Raw genomic sequence first — 24,749 nt, 5'->3', positions numbered from 1 at the left:
CAGGCAGGGAATCCTGGTGGGAGGCAGAGAGGGATCCCTGGTGGCGGCCAGGCCACATACCCCCAACAGGCGGCCCGCATATCCCCAAGGGTATGCGTAACGTGTGTTGAGAAACACTTCAGTAGTTGGAACCTAAGAACAGTACCGGGCAGAGCTTTGGATTCTTGTCTAGAAATAGCTAATAAAAAAAAAAAATTTAGATTGAATCAGGTTGGACAGACTGGATGGACCATTCAGGTTTTTATCTGCTGTCATCTACTATGTTATGTTACTGACGTAGCGGATGCTCTTTATAACATCAGAGTCATGAGCAAAGTTTCTGCTTATTTGTTCTTGGCCTGCAGAATGCTCTGGATCAGGCAATAGGCTGGCGACTCTCAGCAGACATCTTTCAAGGGACAAATGTTATTCCGTAAGGGATTGGATAATCTCATGATCAATGTAGCAAATTGTCGACCAAAATCTCTGCCCAACAGCAGACTCAGAACCTCTAGAGGCTCAGGGCAGTTTAAGTTTTGTGGCTTCATGTTTTTTTCATCAGTTCTCAGGAGGAACTGCCTTTCAGAGATCCTTTCCAAGGTTCTAGACGGAGCTTCTCAGGGCCCAGGTGAAGCCAGTTCTCCAGTTCTTGTCCCATTTCAACTTCCAAAAAGATACAATGACATCAGGTCTGGAGCGGTTCCCCTCAAGATAGGTGAACGGCTCTCAGACTATTTACAGACCCGGGTACAGATATTGTCAGATAGTTGGGTACTGGAAATCATTCAGAGTGGTTACAAGTTGGAATTCGCCCAGTCCTTAATAGACTGGTTTGTGGATTTCCCAGCGTGGCAACCATTGTAGGACATTGGATAGAGATTGTTAGATATTCAGGTAATAAAGCCTGTGCCGCCCGAAGATTTGGGCTCAGGCAGATACTCCATATACTTTATCATGCCAAAGAAAGGCTCAAATGATCTTACATCAGTGCAGCGCTCAAAGTTCTGCGCTTTCGCATGGAGACATTTTGATCTGTCATAGCGGCAGTTGCACTGGGGGAGTTCTTAGGCTCTCCATATAAATTCCTGAGATTTCATATTCTGGGAAATCATTACCAGTTCTTGGCCCTTCCCTTTTGGGCTTCTAACAGCACCTCGCATATTCACTGAGGTGATGGTGGTGGTAGCTGCCCACCTACATACGCTGGGCTTATAGGTACATCCATATATGAATGACTGACTGGTTGATCGGAGCTCTGTTTTTCACTGAAGGAGAGCAAGCGGTGACTCAAGTGGTCTGAGTTCTGTAAAACTTGGGTTGGATAGTAAATTTCTGAAAGAGCCGTCTGACTCAGTCAGTCTCTGGAATACCTGGGTGTCTTGTTCAACACGGCAGATGGCTGTGTGTATTTTCAGAGGTACAGACAGAAGCTTTGCGCTCAGATAACGAGCTTGATAGCCAAGCCAGCTCCATCCGTGTGGCACTACCTTCAAGTGCTAGGTTCCATGGAAGTCACAATAGACGTTCTCTGGGTAAAAGCTCACATTTGTCCTCTCCAAAACAAGTTATCTCACTGGTCACCTCAATCAGACTCCCTGCAGATGCCCTGGACACTGGGAGTCTGGACCAGTATGGACTGGTGGCTCTGTCCTTGGTCATTAGCCATGGGCATGCCACTCCGCATAGCTTCCTGGGTAATTGTGACAACAGATGCCAGCTTGTTCGGCTAGGGGGCTCACAGCAACAGTCATTCGATTCATTGACAGTCAACCATCCAGAGAAAGTGGTCGATCTGCAGGCTGAACTTTGAGCCATTTGTCTGGCTTTGCAGAAACTGCAGAATTCTCTGGAAGGGCAAGCGGTCCAAGTCTTCTTAGACAATGGTACTGCCCAGCAGGAACTGGAGGCCTGTTTACTATTCAAGTGGGTGAAGCTTCATCTTCAGGCTCTCTCAGTGGCACATGTATCAGACAGAACCTGGATCCAGGAGAGTGGACGCTGTCTGCATCAACCTTCCAAACCATTGTTTGTCACTGGGGTTGCCCAGTGTTGGATCTCAAGGTCACATCACAGAATAGGAAGGTGGACAGCTGCTTCAGTCGAAGGTCTGAGTCTGGAAACGTGGGTCTAGATGCTTTGGTCCAACTGTGGCCACAAAACGAGCTTTTGTACGTGTTTCTGCCATGGTCCATGATAGAAATATCCTCCATAGGATCACAAGCCATCGGGGAAAGATCATTCTCATGGCTCCAGATTGGCAGATCTGGTGCATCTTCAGAGAGGTCCCAGTCTCAAACTGCAAGTGCAGCCAGATCTCCTTTCTCAGGGATCAGCAGTCATAGAAGATATGGATAGCTTTGTTCTTACGGCATGGCTCTTGAGCATGAGTCGTTAGCCTGCAAGGGATACTTGGGGATAGTCATTGTTACCCTGCTTAGGTCCAAAAACCCATCAACGTCTCTTGCCTATGCTAAGGCATGGAAAACTTTCCAGCTCTGGTGCGTCAAGGAAAAGAAGGAACCTTTTTCTGCTCTGGTCTCTGTGATATTGGCCTTCCTTCAGGCTGGCCTTGACAGGGGGACTTACAGTGGCATTCCTTAAGAGTTAAAATAACAGGACACTCTTGTTTTTAGAGCTTGTGACTGAAGAGCTACATTGGCATCTCATCCTGACACAGCCAGATTCCTAAAGGGAGCACTGCATCTCAGATCCCAGGTAAAACCTCCATTCCCTTCACAGGATATTAGCATGGTTTTGCAGGGTCTCAGCCAAGCTTCATATGAGCCACTGAAGGAAATGTCTTTGGTGGACCTGACGCTCAAGACTGTTTGTTTTTCTTGTAGCTATTACCTTAGTGGGAAGGGTCTTGGAGCAGAACCTTTCCTTAAATTCACTGAAGCTGGAGTTTTTGCACACAGTTCCATATTTTCTACCAAAGGTTATTTTGGTGTTAATGTCAATCAGGAAGTCAGACAGCTGGCATTCTAGTCCACAGTTTCCAAGATGGTCCTGATTCTGAAGAAATTCAGGCTATCTGACCACTTCATTGTTCTTACAAATCCAGCTAAGTACAGTGCACTGGCTTCAAAGGCCACGATTTCCAGATGGGTCCGTAGGGCCATTTTGTCAGCATATACAGGCAGTCCCTGGGTTAAAAATGAGTTCCATTTTTTTTAAACCATTAAGTTTAATTTGTATGTAACTCAGATCCTGTACAGCACAGTCTATAAAAATATTAAATTATTATTGTCTATTACACTGGCTACCATTAGAGGCAAGAGTTCTTTTTAAGTTCTCTTGTATCTGCTTTAAGATGATATCTGGTCTGTCTCCCACTTATCTTCTCTCTCATTTTGAGTAATTTCATTGAGGGAAACCAGAAGTTCTCATATATTCGCTTACCTCAAGATAAATGATTGTTGATACAAGACTTTTTTGGATAAATCTTTTGCATTTCAGGCCGGCAAATTACAATCGTGGTTGAGTAAATGTATTCATCAAGCATCGAATTACTGTTCTTTTTGTAAATTAGTTAAGACCACTCTATTTGATAAATTTATTACATAACACTGGGGTTCCCTTACTGATTGTATTTTATACTCTATTTTACTATTTGTATTTCTATGACTTGATGTACTTCGCTGATTGTCCAACTCCTTTTGTTGTAAACCGCCTAGAACTCCTGGTAGTGGCAGTACAAAAGAACAAAGTTGTTATTATTAAATATTAACATTAAGCATTAAGGAAACAGTCCTCAAAAAAAGTACTGTAGTTTGAATAGAAAAGATAGGTTTACACTTTTGTTTTCATCCGTTCCACTGTTCCCTCTCCACTACTACATCCAACATTTCTCTCTCTCGTCTCTCTTCCCCGTGCATCTGTACCTCACACCTCTCCCACAACCTTGTCCAATATTTCTCTCCCTCCTTGTGCCCACCAATTAATGTGCACCATTGCTTGCCCTCTCTGACACCCATGCTTAACAATTCTCACTTTTTATTCCCTCCCCCACCTCAGCATCTCTTTCCCTCAGTCTCTCCATTCTTCCATCCTATGTCCAAAGTTCATTCTCCCTTCCTTCCTTTGTCCGAAGTTTGTGCTCCCTCCCTTTCTTCTGTGTCTCAACGCGACCTTCCTCCTCCTGTGTCCCAACACGAACCTCATTTTGCTTCCTCTGTTCTGTATTCCAAATTTGTGCCTCCCCTCCTGTGGGTGTTTACCTCCTCTGGCCAGCTCCTTCCTCCCAGCTGCACTTTTCTTTGCAAAGCCGTGTTTCCTGCATGTGACTCGCTGCTGATCCGGAAGGCTTCCGAGTCAGCTGCGGGCAGGAACCGCTGCTCATGGCATTGCGAAGAGAAGTGCGGCTGAGAGGAGGCAGCTGGCCAGTGGAAGTAAACACCCATGGGAGACCGGGAGGCATAAATTTGGGATGCAGAATGGAGGAAAGCACGATGAGAAGGGAGAAGGGGTCGCATTTGGACAGGAAGGGAGGAAGAGGGGGTGTGTTGGCACAGGAAGGGAGAGGCAGGACCCCTGTTCATAAATAGAAGTCTGACATAAGTCAGACGTTCTTAACCCGTGTGGGACATTCTTAACCCGTGTGCATGTGGGGAAACAGTTGCCAGTTTTCATAAAGGTGCATTTGATTAGAAGCATGGCTTCTTCATTGGCAGAAGCTTGGGTGGTCTCCCCAAGGAAATTTGTAAGGCAGCAACTTGATGCACTCTACATACATTTTCCAAGTTTTACGGAGTGGATATAGTGGCAGGGAAGAACTCTGTCTTTGGGTCTTTAGTTTTACGGACCGGCGCAATGGTTCCACCCTAGATTTCTGGGACTGCTTTTGTACATCTCATCCGTCCAGAATGACACACCTATTGCACTAGAGAAAGAGATTAGGTTCTTACCTTGCACTGAAAGGCATATGCAGCACTGCTTGGAAGAGCTTGCAGTCTAACTTGGACAGACAGACATGACATATAGGGTTGGGGATGCAGAACCCAAGGTGAAAGGAGTTAGGAGTCAAAAGCACCCTCAAAGAAGTGGGCTTTTAATTGGTCCTTGAAAACTGTCAGAGATAAAACCCGCCATAAGTACAGTAAGGCAGAAGGGACAGAGTCTGAAATTGGCAGTTGAAGAGAAGGGCAAAGATAGGAGGGACTTAACAGCTGGGGGGGGGGGATCATAAGGAAAAGATCAGCAACTGCCTGGTTTACCACCATTGCTGCTATTTTTGAAAAGTCTTTTATTCTTGGTTTAAAAATAGAAAACAAAGAGTAGGGTTAAATGGTCAATATTCTTAGTAGAGAAGGGTAAATAGTGGGGTTCCCCAGGGATCTGTGCTGGAACTACTGCTTTTTAACATATTTATCAATGATCTAGAGATGGGAGTAACTAGTGAGATAATTAAACACCACCTCCACCCCTTTTACAGAGCTGTGCTAGTGGCTGCCAAGCAGAAAAGCCCTGAAGCTCTTTAAATCCGTATGGGCTTGGGGGAAGTTACCGCAGCGGCCCATGCTATTGGACTTGGTAAAAAAGGAAGTAGATTTGCTGATGACACAGTTATTCAGTTATTAAATTGCAAGAGAATTGTGAAAGACTGGTCATCAAAATGGCAGATGATGTTTAATGTGAGCAAGTGCAACGTGATTCACATGGGAAAGAAGAACCCAAACTATAACTGTGTGATGCAGGGCTCCACATTAGGAGTTGCTGCCTAGAAAAAGGATATAAGTGTCATCAGTGTTCTGCGCGGACTGTCATATGTATGACTACCTCCCCTCGGGGAGACAGTCATACGTATGCAGTCGGTGTCAGGAGCTGAAAAGCTTGAAGAAAGAAGTCGAGCGACTTGAGGACAAGATACAGGAGCTAGAAGGACTTTACACCACGGAGGACCCTACCAGGGCATTTGAAGACTTCAGGAGTGAGAAACACATCGAGAAGGAAGTCAGGGAACTCGAGGAATTCATTGAGGAAGCATACAGGAGGAGGGTGGAAGAGAACGAACTCCAGATGAGAGATGATGCAACACCAACTTGGAAGGGGGAGCAAGAAGCAGATGACCTCAAAGAAGACACCCACAGAAGAATACCACACGAGGGGGAAGAATTGGCTAGTCGATGCCCAGAAGAAGAGAGAGCTAAGCACACCGAGGACATTGACCTGAGACCGATAAGAAAATTGAAGAAGGGAAAGTCAGCGATCCTGGTGGGAGACTCGATATTGAGGCATGTGGACAGCCACATAGCAGGAGGAAGAGAGGATCGACTGGTGACCTGCCTCCCAGGAGCGAGAACCAAGGACATCGTGGACAAAATTGGGAAGGTCCTGGAAGGAGCGGAGACGGAAGAGACCGCAGTAATGATCCACATCGGGACGAATGATGTCAGCAGGAGAGACTACAGAAGAGGCACGCTGATAGAACAGTTCAAGATTCTAGGAAGGAAACTGAAGATGAGGACCCAGAAGATAGCATTCTCAGAGATCCTACCGGTACCAAGGGCAGATGTGAAAAGGCAGGAAGAACTACAATCAATAAATGCATGGATGAGGAGATGGTGTGAGGAAGAAGGGTTCCACTTCGTGAGGAACTGGACAACGTTCTGGGGCAAGAGCAAGCTCTACAGGAGAGATGGACTGCACCTGAGCGTGGCGGGAACAAGACTTCTAGCAAACAACGTCAAGAGAGGAATAGAACAGGCTTTAAACTAAGAGAAAGGGGAAAGCCGACAATCGACCTAGCGTCGATGATTCGGAAGAAGGTATCCCATGAAGATACTGAGGGGAAAAAAGGCAGGGAAGAAACAAGAGACAAATTACAGGAGTCAACTAACCCAGAAGAGGAGGTTAGAAAGATTGTAGCAAAAGAGAAGACACCAAAGACTGAAGCACAGGGAAAAAAAATGAAGACGACAAAATGCCAGGATCTAAACTGCATATATACTAATGCAAGGAGTTTAAGAAACAAAATGGGGGAGCTAGAAGCCATGGCTAATGCAGAGGACATAGACATCATTGGAATCTCTGAAACGTGGTGGAATGAGGAAAACAAATGGGATACAGCACTGCCGGGGTACAAGCTCTATCGCCGGGATAGGTCAGGTCAGAAAGGAGGAGGAATAGCCCTATACATAAAAGAAAGCATACAATCGACAAGAATGGACACAGCAGAGATGATCAACAAACTGGAATCGCTATGGGTTAAAATACCGGGTAGGAAAGGGCATGAAATAAAGATGGGCCTATACTATCGTCCACCCGGGCAAACCGGAGATAGCGATAAAGAAATGGATGCCGAGATGAAGCGAGAATGCAAAAGTGGTTACACAGTTGTTATGGGAGACTTCAACTATCCTGGGATAGACTGGAGTCTTGGAAGCTCAAGATGCGCTAGGGAGACAGAATTCCTGGAGGCTATACAAGATTGCTTCATGGAGCAGCTTGTTAGAGAACCGACAAGAGGAAATGCCACTCTGGATTTAATCCTAAATGGACTAAGGGGACCTGCAAAGGAAGTGGAAGTAGTGGGACCGTTGGGAAACAGTGATCATAATATGATCAAGTTCAAGGTTGAAGTAGGCATACCGAACAGAAAGAGAACCATAGCAACATCTTTCAACTTCAGGAAAGGAAACTATGAAGCAATGAGGGAAATGGTAAGGAAGAAACTTAGGAACACTTCCAAAAAAATGGCAAACAGTAGAACATGCCTGGTCTTTTTTCAAAGACACAGTGAGCGAGGCACAAAATCTGCACATCCCCAGATTCAGAAAGGGGTGCAAAAAGGGTTGAACAAAAGACCCAGTATGGATGACTAAAATAGTGAAGGAAGCGATAGGCAATAAGAAAAATTCATTCAGGGAATGGAAAAAGGACAAAACTGAAGGGAACCAGAAGGAGCACAGGAAGTATCAAAAAGAATGTCACCGTGTGGTTCGAAAAGCCAAAAGAGAGTATGAAGAGAGGCTAGCCAGGGAGGCACGAAATTTCAAACCGTTCTTCAGATATGTTAAAGGGAAACAGCCAGCTAGGGAGGAGGTAGGACCGCTGGACGAAGGAGACAGGAAGGGAGCGGTGAAGGAGGAGAAAGAAGTCGCAGAAAGACTCAACATGTTCTTCTCGTCTGTATTTACAAACGAAGACACAACCAACATACCGGAACCTGAACAAATCTTCAATGGAAATCAAGCAGAAAAATTAACATCCATGGAAGTGAGCCTTGATGATGTACACAGGCAGATAGAAAAACTTAAAACTGACAAATCCCCGGGTCCGGACGGAATCCATCCCAGGGTTCTGAAGGAATTAAAGGAGGAGATAGTGGAACTACTGCAGCAAATTTGCAACCTATCCTTGAAAACGGGCATGATCCCGGAGGATTGGAAGATAGCCAATGTCACGCCCATCTTTAAAAAGGGATCAAGAGGTGACCCGGGAAACTACAGACCAGTGAGTTTGACCTCGGTTCCGGGGAAACTGACGGAAGCACTGATTAAAGAACACATCGATGAACATCTGGAAAGAAACGAACTTTTGAAAACAACCCAACATGGTTTCTGCAGGGGGAGATCGTGCCTAACGAACTTATTGCACTTCTTCGAAGGAATTAACAAACGGATGGACAGAGGAGACCCCATAGACATCATATGATTTCCAAAAAGCCTTTGACAAGGTGCCTCACGAACGTCTACTCCGGAAACTGAAGAACCATGGAGTGGACGGAGACGTACATAGATGGATCAGAAACTGGTTGGCGGGTAGGAAACAGAGGGTAGGGGTGAAGGGCCACTACTCGGACTGGATGGGGGTCACGAGTGGTGTTCCGCAGGGCTCAGTGCTCGGGCCGCTGCTAATTAATATATTCATAAATGATCTAGAAACAGGCACGAAGTGTGAGATAATAAAATTTGCGGACGATACAAAACTATTTAGTGGAGCTGGGACTAAAGAGGAATGCGAAGAATTGCAAAGGGACTTGAACAAATTGGGGGAATGGGCGGCGAGATGGCAGATGAAGTTCAACGTTGAGAAATGTAAAGTATTGCATGTTGGAAACAGAAACTCGAGGTACAACTATACGATGGGAGGGATATTATTGAATGAGAGCAACCAAGAAAGGGACTTGGGGGTAATGGTGGACATGACAATGAAGCCGACGGCACAGTGCGCAACAGCCGCTAAGAAAGCAAATAGAATGCTAGGCATAATCAAGAAGGGTATTACAACAAGGAGAAAAGAAGTTATCCTGCCATTGTATCGGGCGATGGTGCGCCCGCATCTGGAATACTGCGTCCAATATTGGTCTCCGTACCTTAGGAAGGATATGGCGTTACTCGAGAGGGTTCAGAGGAGAGCGACACGCTTGATAAAAGGGATGGAAAACCTCTCATACGCTGAGAGATTGGAGAAACTGGGTCTCTTTTCCCTGGAGAAGAGGAGACTTAGAGGGGATATGATAGAGACTTATAAGATCATGAAGGGCATAGAGAGAGTAGAGAAGGACAGATTCTTCAAACTTTCGAAAAATAAAAGAACAAGAGGACACTTGGAAAAGTTGAAAGGGGACAGATTTAAAACGAATGCTAGGAAGTTCTTCTTTACCCAACGAGTGGTGGACACCTGGAATGCGCTTCCAGAGGGAGTAATAGGGCAGAGTACAGTACAGGGGTTTAAGAAAGGATTGGACAATTTCCTGCTGGAAAAGGGGATAGAGGGGTATAAATAGAGGATTACTGCACAGGTCCTGGACCTGTTGGACCGCCGCTTGAGCGGACTGCTGGGCATGATGGACCTCAGGTCTGACCCAGCAGAGGCATTGCTTATGTTCTTATGTTATCATTGAAACTCTCAGCTCAGTGTGCAGCGGCGGCTAAGAAAGCAAATAGAATGTTAGGAATTATCAGGAAAGAAATGGAAAGCATAGATGAGAATGTTATAATGCCTTTGATAAGCCCTCTGATGAGAACTCAACTGAAATACTGTGTGCAATTCTGGTTGATGCATCTCAAAATATCTTGGATCATTTTTGTTTAAAGACGCATTCAACATATTAGAAAAATGTCTCAAGTGAGTAATCTCCTCTACCTTTTGTATTTTTCGTTTTCCTCCTTTTTTTTTTTTTTTTTTTTTTTCTAAATACAATGTATTTCCCTTCCTTTTACCCTCATGGTCTCAGGTCGGTTGAATAGTATTTTCCCTGTGATTTTTATTGTTTTTTTAAATCTTGATTTTATATAACTAATTTAATTGTAAACTGTTTAGATGTTTCTGATAGACAGTACATCAAGAAATAAACTTGAAACTTGATGCATAGTGGAATTAAAAAAGGTACAGAGAAACATCGGGCTGACTCTACTCTCTTCTGGGAGGCTGCGAAAGCGGTGCTGCGCGGTGAGATCATGTCATATTCCAGCCATCAAAGACGTGCTCGAGATAGGGAGATTTTACACTTGGAACGTAGGGTAGGTGACCTACGTCGGCTTTACGGTCAATCTCACACCTCCTCTTTGCGTTCTCAGCTCTTGGCCTCCCAGTGCAAGCTTCAGGAATGGTTGCATGCTAGAACGGTCAAGTCGCTTGCTTATTATAGGTATCAACTTTTTCGCCATGGGAACCAACGTGGGACGCTCTTGGCAAGGGTGGTCCGTCGGTCAGCGGGCCGTACTCCTGTCCTCCAACTTCGCTCAGATGGGGGGGCCATGGTCCGGACGGATGCCGAGATCAACGCGGTGTTCTTTGACTACTATAGGCAGCTTTATTCACAACAATCTGATTTAATGGATGGCACGGCCTATTTAGATGGCCTTTCCCTTCCGGGTCTGTCTGAGCAGGCAGTGGTGAGCCTTAATGCCCCTATCACGGCTGAGGAGGTAGCAAGAGTAATACAGAATGGGTCGTTGCTGAAGGCCCCCGGGCCGGATGGTTTCCGGATGGAATTCTATAAACTCCTCCATCCCACAATAGCAGCTGTACTGGCTGAGACCTTCACGGCCGCTATTCAGCGGGGTACCCTTCCGGATTCTCTCTCCTCTGCTCAAATAGTCGTGCTGTTGAAGCCTAATAGGGATGCTGCCCTTTCTTCTTCTTACCGTCCTATCTCACTGTTGAATGTGGAGGCCAAGATGTTTGCCAAGGTTTTGGCTAATCGATTGGCTTGTGTTCTTCCTGATTTGATTGCTTCTCCTCAGGTGGGATTTGTGCAGGGGCGTACTAGTGTGAAAAACATTAGATCCATACTGGCTTCTTTAGAATTTGTGGAGAGGACCCGTCTTCCTTCCCTACTGGTCAGCTTTGATGCGGAAAAAGCCTTTGACCGTGTTTCTTGGAACTTTTTATTTGAGGTTTTAACTCGGTATGGCATAACAGGGTTTTTTCAGGATGCGGTTCGGGTGCTTTATCATTCACCTACAGCTTTCGTTTGGGTCAATGGCCATAGTTCTCCTCTGTTTCCCATCCGTCGTGGTACGCGTCAGGGATGTCCCCTTTCTCCATTGCTCTTTGCTCTGTCGTTAGACCCTTTGATCCGTGATATTCAGCTTAATAGAGCTATTTCAGGTATTCGAATTGGTTCTTCCGAATTCAAGATCTCGGCTTTTGCGGATGATCTCTTGGTTCATATTTCAGATCCCATTGTATCTCTTTCCAATCTGATGGCCACTTTTCAGGAATATGGAGATTATTCTGGTTTTAAGCTTAATCTTGACAAATCTTTAGCGTTGGCCACGTCCTCGTCGTTACGGGACTCTTGGCCTGGGCCCTTCCCGCTTCAATGGGCTTCCTCTTCATTTCGTTACTTAGGGATCTTGTTGACGCCTTGTACTTCGGCGTTATATCGCGTCAACATTGATTCTTTGTTTGGTTCCTCGACTGAGTATTTTGCTCGTTGGTCTCCTCTTCCACTGTCTTTATTAGGCAGGATCCATTTGTTTAACATGATCCTTTTTCCAAAATGGCTTTATACTTTGCAGTTACTTCCTTTGTGGCTTTTGAAACGGGATATTACTAAATTGCATTCTATGCTTTCTAGATTCTGCTGGGGGGGTCGACGACCCCGGGTGGCGTTGCGTTACCTGTTTGGCTCGTGGGGAGGCGGGGGACTGGGGTTACCGCAGTTCCGGTTATACAATGCGGCTTGTTTGTTGCGTTACCTGGGGGAGTGGCTTTCGGATCGCCAGGATTTTACTCCGAAACCCTATGAGAAGGATTTTTTTGCCCCTTGGCATATTTTGTCCTTGGTGCAGTCGCCTCGTTCTGCCTTACCGGTGCCATTTAGGGGGAGTGTATTGTTACACTCTCTACGCGTCATCTGGTCTTATGTACTGAATTCTTGGAATGGTACTCCCTCGACTACTAGATACTTACCTATTCAGGGGAATCTGCAATTCAGCCCTGGTAGTGAGAATGCTTGTTTTCGTAAACTGGCATCTCGGGATTATACGCTGCTTGCTCATGTTCTCCAGGCTGATGGTTCTTTAATGTCCTGGGATGTTCTAGCATGTCTGGCATTTTTTCTGTGGGTGACTTTTTTGCGTTTCGGCAACTTCATCATTATATTCAATCTCTCCCCCGAGCCGCTTTGGCGTTTCCTATTGAGGACAGATTTGCGACACTCCTGGATCCCTATTTGGAGACTGGGTTTACGGTTTCAGGCCTTTATAAAGATCTCCAGCGTTGGTTAGGTCCGGCTGATCGTGCTGCACTCCAAGCTCGCTGGTGTCAAGATTTGGGGATGGCTCAGGACGCTTTGGATCTCCCTTCCTTAATTTCCAGAATTCTGGGAGTGTCTGTTAATGCAGATCTCCGGGAGTGTCAATTTAGGGTGATTCATCGCGGCTATTTTACGAAAAGTCAGTTATATTATTCAGGTTATACGGATTCTCCGTTGTGTCCCAAGTGTCTCCAGCAACCCCACTCGTTTATTCATGCCTTTTGGTCCTGTGTGAAAATTAAACTCTTCTGGAGACAGGTTTTATCTTATGTGGAGCGCATTTTTGGTAAGGCACTCCCCCTTTCTGCAGCTGGTCTCCTGCTGGATAAATATGAGGCCTTTTGTTTATCTGATTCGGGTCAGCGGCAGTTTATGAGACGGGTGGGTGTCTTGGGGAAGAAGGTGATTCTGGCTGTTTGGATTGGAGATACCTTGCCCTCCTTCTGGGCTTGGAGGAATCGTTTGCATGCTCTGCTGCTGTTGGAGCGGAAGGATGCGTCTTTTAGCCTGCGAAGAAAACGCCTATTTCTGCGGATCTGGGATTCTTATCTTTTTTCATTATCACCACGGGCTCGAAGTGACATCCTGAATTTATTGTAATTCTCTCTGGGCCCCGAGCTTGTTTCATTTTTGTGGGGCACCAGGTGCACCTTCTGTTTTTCCCCTTTTAATTTTTTTTATTTTTTATTTTTTATTTTTTTTCTCTTCTTTCTTTTCTTCTTTCTCTCTTTTCAGTGTTGGAGTTTAGCTTTTCTCTTTGGCAGTGGGTTATCAGAGTCCAAGCCTACTGCACTAGGGTTCTTCTACTTTTCAGTTCAGGGAGTTTGGGGTGGGGGTGGGGTGGGTGGGGTGTTGAATCCGATCTCATGTATCTGATTATTTTCTTTGTCCTTGTGATTCTTGTTTGTTGGTTGTGTTTTTGTATTACTTGATAATAAAAATTGATTCAACATAAAAAAGGTACAGAGAACAGCAACGAAAATGATAAAGAGATTGGGATGACTTCCCTATAAGGAAACTCAAATACAAATAAAATGTGGAACTTGGAAAGGCTGGGGTTCTTAAGCCTTGAGAAGAGACAACTCAGAGGAGATATGATGAGAGGTTTATAAAATACTGAGTGGAGGAGAAAAGGTAGATGTGAATTGCTCGTTTCCAAAAATATTAGGACTAGGGGGCATGCAATGAAGCTACAAAGTAGAAGATTTAAAACAAACTAGAGAAAATATTTCTTCATTCCAACATGTACGGTAATTAAACTCTGGAAACTATTGCAAGAGAATGTGGCAGGGTGGATTTGATTTAAAATCAAATTGATTTAAATCACTAGTCAGACTTGATTTAAATCATAGTTTTCTACAGAAAGACTCATTCTTGCTAGTATCTTAATATTTACAACCAGATGAAGTTTTCATTTTTTGAAAAATAATTTTTCAGATTAGTTTTACAGTTAAATCATACAATTACTGATCTGGTTATAGTATTAGAAATACATAATTATGAAATTATTGTAAGGTAAACTATCTCCAGTTTAAAAAGTTAATTATTCATATTCATATTGATCAACTTTTCTGCTATACTTTATTGAAAAGAGAAAAATAATCATTACTTTAACATAGTAAATGACAGCAGATAAAAGAATGGTCCATCCAGTCTGCCCAATAAGTACATGCATGACAAATACATGATTAAGTTCAGTTGTCTTTATTCATTGATATTTCTGGGTTATAGACCGTAGAAGTCTGCCCAGAATTGTGCTAGGTTCCAACTACTGGAGTTGCTGTCGAAGCTTACTCCAGCCTATCTAGAACATTCCAAATTACCGGAGTTCCCCTCAAAGCCCTCCCCAGCCCATCCTAAGCCGAATAGCCATAAACAGGACACAAACCGTTCAAGTCTGCGTAGTACGGTCCTTAGTTCTTCCAATTATACCCTTCATTTTCTGATTAGACATCCTCTGTGTTTGTTGCTTGCTCTTTTGAATTCTGCATAATCCTGTCACTGTTTTCTTCATCACCACCTTCCTCAGGAGGGCATTCTAGGCATCTACCACTCTCTCTGAAAAAGAATTTCCTAATATTACTCCTAAGCCTACCACCGGCAACCTCAATTTATGTAACATAAGAACATAAGCGTTGCCTCTGCCGGGTCAGACCAGGGGTCCATCGTGCCCGGCAGTCCGCTCCCGCGGCGGCCCCCCAGGTCCATGACCTGAAAGTGTTCCCTACCTAACCTGAAATATCCATACCCTATTCGCTCAATGTCCTGTACGGTAAACCTCTATCTGTACCCTGTTATCCCCTTCGCTTTCAGGAAGTCATCCAGTCCCTTTTTGAACCCCAGAATTGTATGTCTTTTAGTTTTGCCATTTTCCTTTCTCCGGAAAAGATTTGGTTCTTTATTAACACCTTTTAAATATGTAAATGTCTGTATCATATCTCCCCTATCCCTCTTGTCCTCTACAGCAGGGATGTCCACGTTTTTTTGGCTTGTGAGCTACTTTTAAAATGTCCAAGTCAAAATGATCTACCAACAATAAAATTTTAAAAAACACAAAGCACACTGTATGCAGAGAAAATGTTAATTATCATATTTGGGGATTTTTCAAAGAGGTCAAGGCGATGACTTTAAAATATGCAATGTCACCTCAGTAACAACTATACAAAAATAGACAAATACCTTCTCCTCTTTTACTAAACTGCAATAGCAGTTTAATGCGCAGGGAGCTGCGCTGAATGCCCTGCGCTGCTCACAACTCTCATAGGCTCCCTGCGCTAAAAAATGCAATTATAGTTTAGTAAAAGAGGGACCATAGTGCAATACTTAGACATAAATTCTCAAAACGGACACATTTTGATCACTAAATTGAAAATAAAATCATTTTTCCTATCTTTGTTGTCTGGTAATTGACTGTGCATCCAATATTTCTTCCCTTCTTTCTGCCTCCTGCATGCTTCTTCTCCGGACCTCATTCAGTTCCCCAGCCAACATCTCTCACTGTGCCTCCATGAGTCCAACTTTTTCTTCATCTCTCCCTTCCTGCCCTCTGCCACCCGACACACTCCATTCCCTCCCCCAACTTTTTCTTACTCTCTCCCTGCCCCTCCCCTTTCTTTCTTTTTCGCTGTATCTCCCTGCCCTCCTTCTTTCTTTCTTTCTCTCTCCCTGTCCCTTTCTTTCTGTCATTCTTTCTCTCTCCCTGCCCCTTTCTTGCTGTCTTTCTTTCTCTCTCCCTGCCCCCTTCTTTCTGTCTCTCTCCCCCTTCTTTCTTTCTGTCGGTCTTTCTTTCTCCCTCCCCCTTCTTTCTGTCTGTCTCTTTCCCTGCCCCTTCTTTCTCTCTTCCCCTTTCTTTTTGTCTTTTTTTTCTTCCCCCTTCTTTCTTTGTCTTTTTTTCTCTCCCTGCCCCTCTTTCTTTTTTCTTTCCGTCTCTCTCCCTGCCCCCTTCTGTCTTTCTGTCTCTCTCCCTGCCCCCCCAAGCCACCTCTACCATTGCCAGATGCCCCCAGCAAACACTTCCTCCTGTCTGCTCTTACTCTTATTTCCCAAACTATGTATTTTTCTCTTTTCCCTTCCCCCATTACAGCGCATGCTCCCTCTCTGAGTTCTTGCCACCCTCATAGCCTCCACTGCCACAGCTCCACTCCAAGTTTGTCTCCATCAGTCTGTCACTCTTCCCTTTAGAACTTTCAGACACTTCTGGCTCTTCATAGCAATATTCGCTGTCCCAGTTATTAACCCTTTTAATTCACTTCATCCCTTCATAGTCCCCTCTATTCCTTCCCATGGCTTCACTCCCAACCGTGTGCCGGGCCCACAAGCCTTCCCTCCCCCCCCATGTCAATTCCTAATGTCGGAAAGGAAGTTCCGGGCCAGCCAGGGGAAAGGGGAAGGTTTGTGGGCCCGATGCGGGCCTGGCTTTTGCGGCGTCAGGGAAGCAGGGAGAACGCAAAGGCAACACGAGTCTATCGCGGAGCCCGGGATCGATTCGCGTTGCCATTGCTATTGATCTTTTGGGCACCCCTGCTCTACATTATGTCGCACTGTTTCTGCACCTTCAGATCCTCAGACACTATCACTCCAAGGCCCTCTCCCTTTCAGTGCATATTAGCCTCTCACATCCCAGCACATTCCTTGGATTTCTAATCCACAAATGCATCACTCTGCACTTCTTTGCATTGAACTTTAGTGCCAGACATACCATTCTTCTAACTTTTGCAGATCCTTTTTAATGTTTTCCACTACCTCCAAGGTGTTCACTCTATTACAAATCTTGGTATCATTCGCAAAAAGGCAAACCTTACCGTCTAACTCTTTGGCAGTGTCACTCAAACATACTGAACAAAATCGGCCCCAGCACCAATCCCTGAGGCACTCCCATACTCATCCTTCTCTCCTCTGAGCAAATTCCTTTAACTACCACCCTCTGACGTCTGACTGTCAACCAGTTTATAATCCAGTTCACTACTTTGGGTCCTAAATTCAGCCCATGAAGTTTATTCGGGGGCCTCCTATGAGGAACCGTACCAAAGGCTTTGCTGAAATATAATAATAATAATTTATTTTCTTGTATACCGCTCTACCAGCAGTTCTAGGCGGTTCACAACAGAGAAACAGAGACATTTCAGTTAAAAAATACAATATCGAAAACTCACAACTATTATTATGTAGTATTAGATCAACAATCTTCTTTATCAAATAGGTAAGTTTTCAGTAGTTTCCTAAATGTAAGATAAGAATAGGCTTGGGCAATCAACGGTCTCATCCAGGAATTCATATTCCCTGCCTGATATTCCAATGTCCTGTCCAAGAAAGACTTATAATGACAAGCCCTTGGGGTAGGGAAGATGAACATACCTGAATTTCTAGTACATTTTGTTGAATTGGACAATTTCAGATAGGATACCAAATAAGGGGGTAATAAACCAAAAAGAGCTTTATAACAAATACACCCAAACTTAAAAAAACACTCTTGCCTCAAAAGGCAACCAGTGCAATCTTGCATAAAAAGGACTGACATTATCATATTTCTTAAGGGCAAAGATCAAGCGGACTGCAGCATTACATCTAGCGCACATTCTTTATCCAATTTAAATAGTTTTATTTAACCAAAACAATAACATTCTTATACAATCCCATTTTATTCTGGGACCAGTGGGTTATTTCCGTCCACCCGCCAGGTTCTGTAGGAAGCCTTAAAACTTCAGAGGCTTTTACCCCCTCCCCATCATACCTCATCACTTATCATGCTCCTCTGCTCACCAGTTCTTCTTAAAGGCCAGGCTATAGGAGCTTATCTTTATTGCTCGTGTTTAATTTTGTGGTATTTCAATATTTTTTGTTTGCAGTTTTTGCCCTCGTGCTGTGGAGGTTCCCTGCGGGGACATCCTTGACTGTGGGAGATTGCAGACATTTGGAAAACGTCTTCTGGGGGGGGGTTCCCTGCTGGTCAGTAAGCCCCCTAGATAGCCTGCACAGAGCTTGAACACACCAGGTTTGTCCGCTAGTGGGTAGAGCACAGCCTGAGCAGTTCTGTAGAGGCGCAGCCGGGATCAGAGCCAGACTATGTTCCTCCGCCAGGTGTCTGTGCTGCATGTCCGAGGGTGGTGGAGGTCTCTAACCATGATGGTCAGGCTAGTGGGGCAGTCAGATTTGAAATCCAGATTTCCAGTTTACTGAGGCAAAGGATCTCTCTGTAAGCTGTGTTCAGCTCTGTCTGCAGTTTCTTTTATTCAGCATATTTCACACATTACTGTGAGGGCAAGCTAACAGCTTGAATCAGAGATTTTGGGGAGCTCTTTAAAAAGGGGTTTTTAGGTGGTTTTCCTGCATTCCCCCCCCTTAAAATCATAAAATATCTGTTTTGGAGAGTTCAAACAGGCCCTCAGTGGCCATCTTAAATTTTTCCAGATTTGATTTTAAAGTTATTTTTCATACTTGCCAGCTTCATTTTTGAAAGAAAGCCATATAGATGACCTCCCCAGGGCAGGATGTCATGTATTCATGCCTTATTTGCAGTGGATGGCTGTCAGTTGCACAGCTGTCTTCTACGTGCGCTGCGGCCTGCGAAGGGTGCAAGGTTTGCCCGGATGCGGTGCCTTCAGCTTCTAGGGAGGATCTTTAAGCACCTTCTGCCCTGACACCAGTGAAAATGGCATCAGGTGTCCCTGGGGAGTGCGCTGGCAATGTTTTGGTGAAACGTAAGCATGGCTCTGGCAATAAACCTCATAAATCTTCCAAGCATTCCAAATCTGAGGTGTGGAGGATGGTTTTCTCCCAGAATTGTCTCTGCCTGTTTTCCTTCCACCGGCCTCTATGCCAGTCACAGGGACACCTGCTCCAGAGGACCAGGGTCTGTCTGTCTTGCCTTCCTGCAGGGGTACCAGGGAATAAGACGGCTGTGCCAAACTAGTGCTGCCCGATTCGCGATTCGAATCGATTCGAACCGATTCATTTTTACAAAAAAATGAACTCACCGATTCAAGTCGGCCTCCTTGCTTTCCCTCTGCCGCCGGAGTCGGTTTATCAAATGCAACTTCCGGTTTTGCAAAACCGGAAGTTACATCAGAAGCATGGACTTCGCAAAGGGAGGCTAAAAAGTAGTAGTAAGTTTAAAAAAAATAGCAATGATGAAAGGTCCAGAGAAGTGTGTGTTTTTCGTTTCAGGCATTCTGGCCATTTTCCGTCCCGGTTTGATTTCTGATCATCCCCCCCCCCACCTTTGCGGGAAGAGCAGATTGTGGGGAAGGGGGAGAGCGTGCCTGCCCCCCCCCCAGCAAAAGCCCGAGAACTGTGCCAGCCGATTGTCCTCCACCTGCAGTGGCTGCTCCCAGCCAAAGTGAGAGGAAGGACCTGGGGAGAGGGGCAGCTGAACCCCCCCCAGATGCGCAAGGATCTCACCCGTGGCAAGTGCTGAGCCGACATGTTGCGAATGGCTCTGATGTTGGCCTGGGTTTCCCCCCGCAGAACCTGGCCTGCGTGGTGGTGTGGGAATAGTTCTACGAGCACGGCCGCTGGCGACCTTAATCGGTCACCGTGTGGCACCACATCGAGAATGTGCTGAAGGAGGATGTCCAGGGCAGCATGGTGCTGGGCAAGGTGGACCTGCACCTGGTGTCCTATGTCATCGACCTGCAGTCCATGCACCAGTTCCGCCAGGACACGGGTGAGTGGCCGAGGGGCTAAACTGACGGGCATTTTGCCTGAAGGGGGCGAAGTATGCTACCCCTGGCACTGCTGACCAGCAGGTATCGATGGCATCCTCACCTCAGCAGTCTTGTACAATCAACAAAAATGGACACAGCAGAGACGACCAAAAAGCTGGAATCGCTGTGGGTTAAAATACCGGGAGGGAAAGGGCCCAAAATTAAGATGGGCCTATACTATCGTCCACCTGGGCAAACCGAAGATATCGATGAAGAAATGGAAGCTGAGATGAAGCGAGAATGCAAAAGCGGTAACACGGTTATTATGGGAGACTTCAACTACCCTGGGATAGACTGGAGTCTTGGAAGCTCAAAATGCGCTAGGGAGACAGAATTCCTGGAGGCTATACAAGATTGTTTCATGGAGCAGCTTGTTAGAGAACCAATGAGAGGGAAATGCAACTCTGGATCTAATCCTAAACGGGTTAAGGGGACCTGCAAAGGAAGTAGAGGTAGTGGGACTGTTGGGAAACAGCGATCATAACATGATCAAGTTCAAGGTTGAGGTAGGAATACCGAAAGGAAAAAGAACCATAGCGACAACTTTCAACTTCAGGAAAGGAAACTACGAAGCAATGAGGGAAATGGTAAGGAAGAAACTTAGGAACACTTCCAAAAAATGGCAAACGGTAGAACATGACTGGTCTTTTCTCAAGAACACGGTGAGTGAGGCGCAAAATCTGTATATCCCCAGATTCAGAAAGGGGTGCAGAAAGAGTTGAACAAAAGTCCAGGCGTGGATAACTAAAATAGTGAAGGAAGCGATAGGCAATAAGAAAAATTCATTCAGGAAATGGAAAAAAGACAAAACTGAGGGGAACTGGAAAGAGCACAGGAAGTATCAAAAAGAATGTCACCGAGTGGTTCGAAAAGCCAAAAGAGAGTATGAAGAGAGGCTAACCAGGGAAGCACGAAATTTCAAACCGTTCTTTAGATATGTTAAAGGGAAGCAAACGGCTATGGAGGAGGTGGGACCGCTGGACGACTGAGACAGGAAGGGAGTGGTGAAGGAGGAGAAAGAAGTGGCAAAAAGACTTAACATGTTCTTTTCGTCTGTATTCACAAACGAAGACACTTCAATATAACGGAACCTGAGCAATTCTTCAATGGAAATCAAGCAGAAAAATTAACATCCATGGAAGTGAGCCTTGAAGATGTACGCAGGCAGATAGAAAAACTAAAAACTGACAAATCCCCGGGTCCGGACGGAATCCATCCAAGGGTTCTGAAGGAATTAAAGGAGGAGATAGCGGAACTACTGCAGCAAATTTGCAATCTATCCCTGAAAACAGGCATGATCCCGGAGGACTGGAAGATAGCCAACATTACGCCCATCTTTAAAAAGGGATCAAGAGGTGGCCGGGAAACTATAGACCGGTGAGTCTGACCTTGGTTCTGGGGAAAATGGCGGAAGCACTGATGAAAGAAAACATCGATGAACATTTTGAAAGAAACGACCTTCTGATAACCAGCCAACATGGTTTCTGCAAGGGGAGATCGTGCCTAACAAACTTATTGCACTTCTTCAAAGGAATTAACAAATGGATGGACAAAGGAGACCCCATAGACATCATATATCTAGATTTCCCAAAAAGCCTTTGACAAGGTGCCCCATGAACGCCTACTCTGGAAACTGAAGAACCATGGGGTGGAAGGAGACGTACATAGATGGATCAGAAACTGGTTGGCGGGTAGGAAACAGAGAGTAGGAGTGAAGGGCCATTACTCGGACTGGAGGAGGGTCACGAGTGGGGTCCGCAGGGCTCGGTGCTATTTAATATATTCATAAATGATCTAGAAACAGGGACGAAGTGCGAAATAATAAAATTTGCAGACGACATCAAACTATTTAGTGGAGCTCGGACTAAAGAGGACTGCGAATAATTGCAAAGGGACTTGAACAAACTAGGGGAATGGGCGACGAGATGGCAGATGAAGTTCAGCGTTGAAAAATGTAAAGTATTACATGTGGGAAACAGAAACCCGAGGTACAACTATACGATGGGAGGGATATTATTGAATGAGAGTACACAAGAAAGGGATTTGGGGATAATGGTAGACATGACAATGAAGCCGACGGTACAGTGCGCAGCAGCCGCTAAGATGCAAACAGAATGCTAGGCATAATCAAGAAGGGTATTACAACCAGAATGAAAGAAGTTATCCTGCCATTGTATCGGGCGATGGTGCGTCCACATCTGAAGTACTGCGTCCAATATTGATCGCTGTACCTTAAGAAGGACATGGCGTTACTCGAGAGGGTTCAGAAGAGAGCGACACGTCTGATAAAGGGGATGGAAAACCTTTCATATGCTGAGAGATTGGAGAAACTGGATCTCTTTTCCCTGAAGAAGAGGAGACTTAGAGGGGATATGATAGAGAGGCATAGAGAGGGACAGATTTCTTCAAACTTTCGAATAATAAAAGAACAAGAGGGCATTCAGAAAAGTTGAAAGAGGACAGATTCAAAACGAATGCTAGGAAGTTCTTCTTTACCCAACGTGTGGTGGACACCTAGAATGCGCTTCCAGAGAGTGTAATAGGCAGAGTACGGTACTGGGGTTTAAGAAAGGATTGGACAATTTCCTGCTGGAAAAGGGAATAGAGGGGTATAGATAGAGGATTACTGCACAGGTCCTGGACCTGTTGGGCCACCACGTGAGCCGACTGCTGGGCACGATGGATCTCAGGTCTGACCCAGCAGAGGCACTGCTTATGTTCATTCTCCCTCTTGCTGGTGCCTCTCCATGCACCCAGCAGTGAAGTTTCTCCTCATCATTCTCCCTCCCATAGCCAGTTTGCAGCTTCTCCCCTTCCCCATCCCCCACTTCTGTCCCAAATTCCTTAGTCTGAAATCCAAGATCCTGCTCTCTCTTCTCCCCTACATCTCTCATCAAATGCACATTTCCCTTCTCTCGCCCCTCTCCCCCTCCATAGTCCAACATCTTAATGAGCCATAGGTATAGAGTGCCTTCAGTGACTTTATGACGATCCCCCTCCATAGCATATTTAAAAATATATATATACAGTGAGCCAAAACAGGGCTCAGGATTGGAAGGTGCCAAGGGGTGGTGGGGAAGGAGGGAGAGATACAGGATGAAAGGGTAGTTAAGAAACGGAGATGGTGAATCTGGGGATGGTGGGGTCCATCGCTGCAGCTGCGGGGATGGAGACAAAAAAGGAAAGATGCCAAACCTCCATGGGAGGGAAGGAAAACAGAAGGGGAGGACAGAGATGGAAGATGGATGACAACCAGAGCGTGGGACCAACCTGATTTAAATAATGACCAGACAACAAAAGGTAGAAAAATAATAATAATTTTACTTTCTGTTTTGAGATTACAATATGTCAAATTTGAAATGTGTATCCTGCCAGAGCTGGTATTAGACTGCAAATGTGACTTAGGATTTAACAGAAAAAGGAAAAGTATTTTTTGTTTACACCACAGCGCCAGTGTGGGTAGGAGAGGGAAAGGGGGTGAAGAGGCTATAAACCCACTAGGATGTTTAAAAAAACAACAACACCCAATTGGGCAGGAAAATCGAATCGAAAAATCGATTCAATAGGCTGAATTGAATCAAAATATTTTTTCCTGAATCGGGCAGCACTAGTGCCCACAGTTGCGCCAGACACTCTTCCCATCCCTCTGCTTTCGCAGGTCAATTCTGCGGTAGCCACTGAAGTGATAAATCTGGCAGATCTCCAGGATCCGGACCTATGCGGAGCCCATGATTTGGGGGAGGAACACCACTGTGTGCAAATTTTTCAAACTCTCCAACCTTGTTGATTTGATTTCTGGATCTCTGCAGGAATTGAAACTGCAGATGGAACAGCCAGTCACTGCTGAATGTTCCTTCATGAGTGACCAGAGGCCACAATCTGCCTCTTTTCCTGATCATCCTGACTTTGTTCAGATTCTTACAGATATCTGGGAGACTCTGGAGGGTCCTTTGAAATGTGATTGAACCATGGTGTGACTTTATCCCATGGTAGATGACTTTAACAAGTGCTTTACTTTCCCAAAGGCGGATTCTTCGGTGGTGCAGGTCACCAAGTGCACATCTCTCCCCAGTGATGGGGGTGCGTGTTCCTGAAAGATGTCTAGGACCGAAGGGTACATTTCATCCTTAAGCGTCTGTTTTGGCTGGGGCTGGTGTTAGTGATGTCAGCTTCATTTTGTGGCTTGGGTGTGCCAGTCCAAGCTGCGCCACAATACTGACATGGTGGTGCTTCGTGATTTGGATTTTCTCATCTCTGGAGTGGATTACATGGCTGATGCCTTGTGCAGCATCTTGAAAGTTTTTGCCAGGCTTGGCGCCTATTCTGTTTCAGCTTGCAGAATGTTCTTGATTTAGCAGTGGCCTGGTGAGTCATCTTGAGCCGTTTACCCTTCAAGGGTCAACTTTTGTTTGGCCAGGGTCTGGATGACCTTATGGCCAGCGTTCAGCATCATAATCCCAAGGTATTGCCCGGGGCAGGTCCCACCCGTTTAGGAGTATGGGCCATTCTAATTGTCGTACCTTCCGGCGTTCTCGTCCATACTCGGGTTCTTCCATAGGACAACGGTCCCTTTGACTGCCAAAAGATCCACTATTTATTAAGATAAACAGCACAAAATCTGTTTTACTCTTTGGATCTTGCCAGATACTTTTAACCTGGGTTGGCTACTGTTGGAAATGGGATACTGGGCTTGATTGATCTTTTGATCTCTCCCAGTATTGCAACTCTTATGGTATATCTGGGCAGCTTTCTCTCTACAGATGGCATGCCTGTGTGATGCCACCACCTCTATGACTCTTGTTGCCTGGTAGAAGCTTTCCATTAGCAGTAGCCTGTCTTTCATGCTTCCCCAGGCC

The 24,749-nt window shown here is 45.3% G+C and overlaps 1 protein-coding gene across 2 annotated transcripts in view; it reads left to right on the top strand.

The window, feature by feature from the left end:
- Positions 1 to 24,749, top strand: part of RIOX1 (ribosomal oxygenase 1) — a 368,994-nt gene that overhangs the window by 62,069 nt on the left and 282,176 nt on the right. The window lies entirely within an intron of this gene.

This window comes from Geotrypetes seraphini, chromosome 3 (genome assembly GCF_902459505.1).
Source record: "Geotrypetes seraphini chromosome 3, aGeoSer1.1, whole genome shotgun sequence".
NCBI lineage: Eukaryota > Metazoa > Chordata > Amphibia > Gymnophiona > Dermophiidae > Geotrypetes > Geotrypetes seraphini.
Note: the sequence above shows the minus strand (reverse complement) of the source record. Positions and strands in the feature narration are given on the sequence as shown.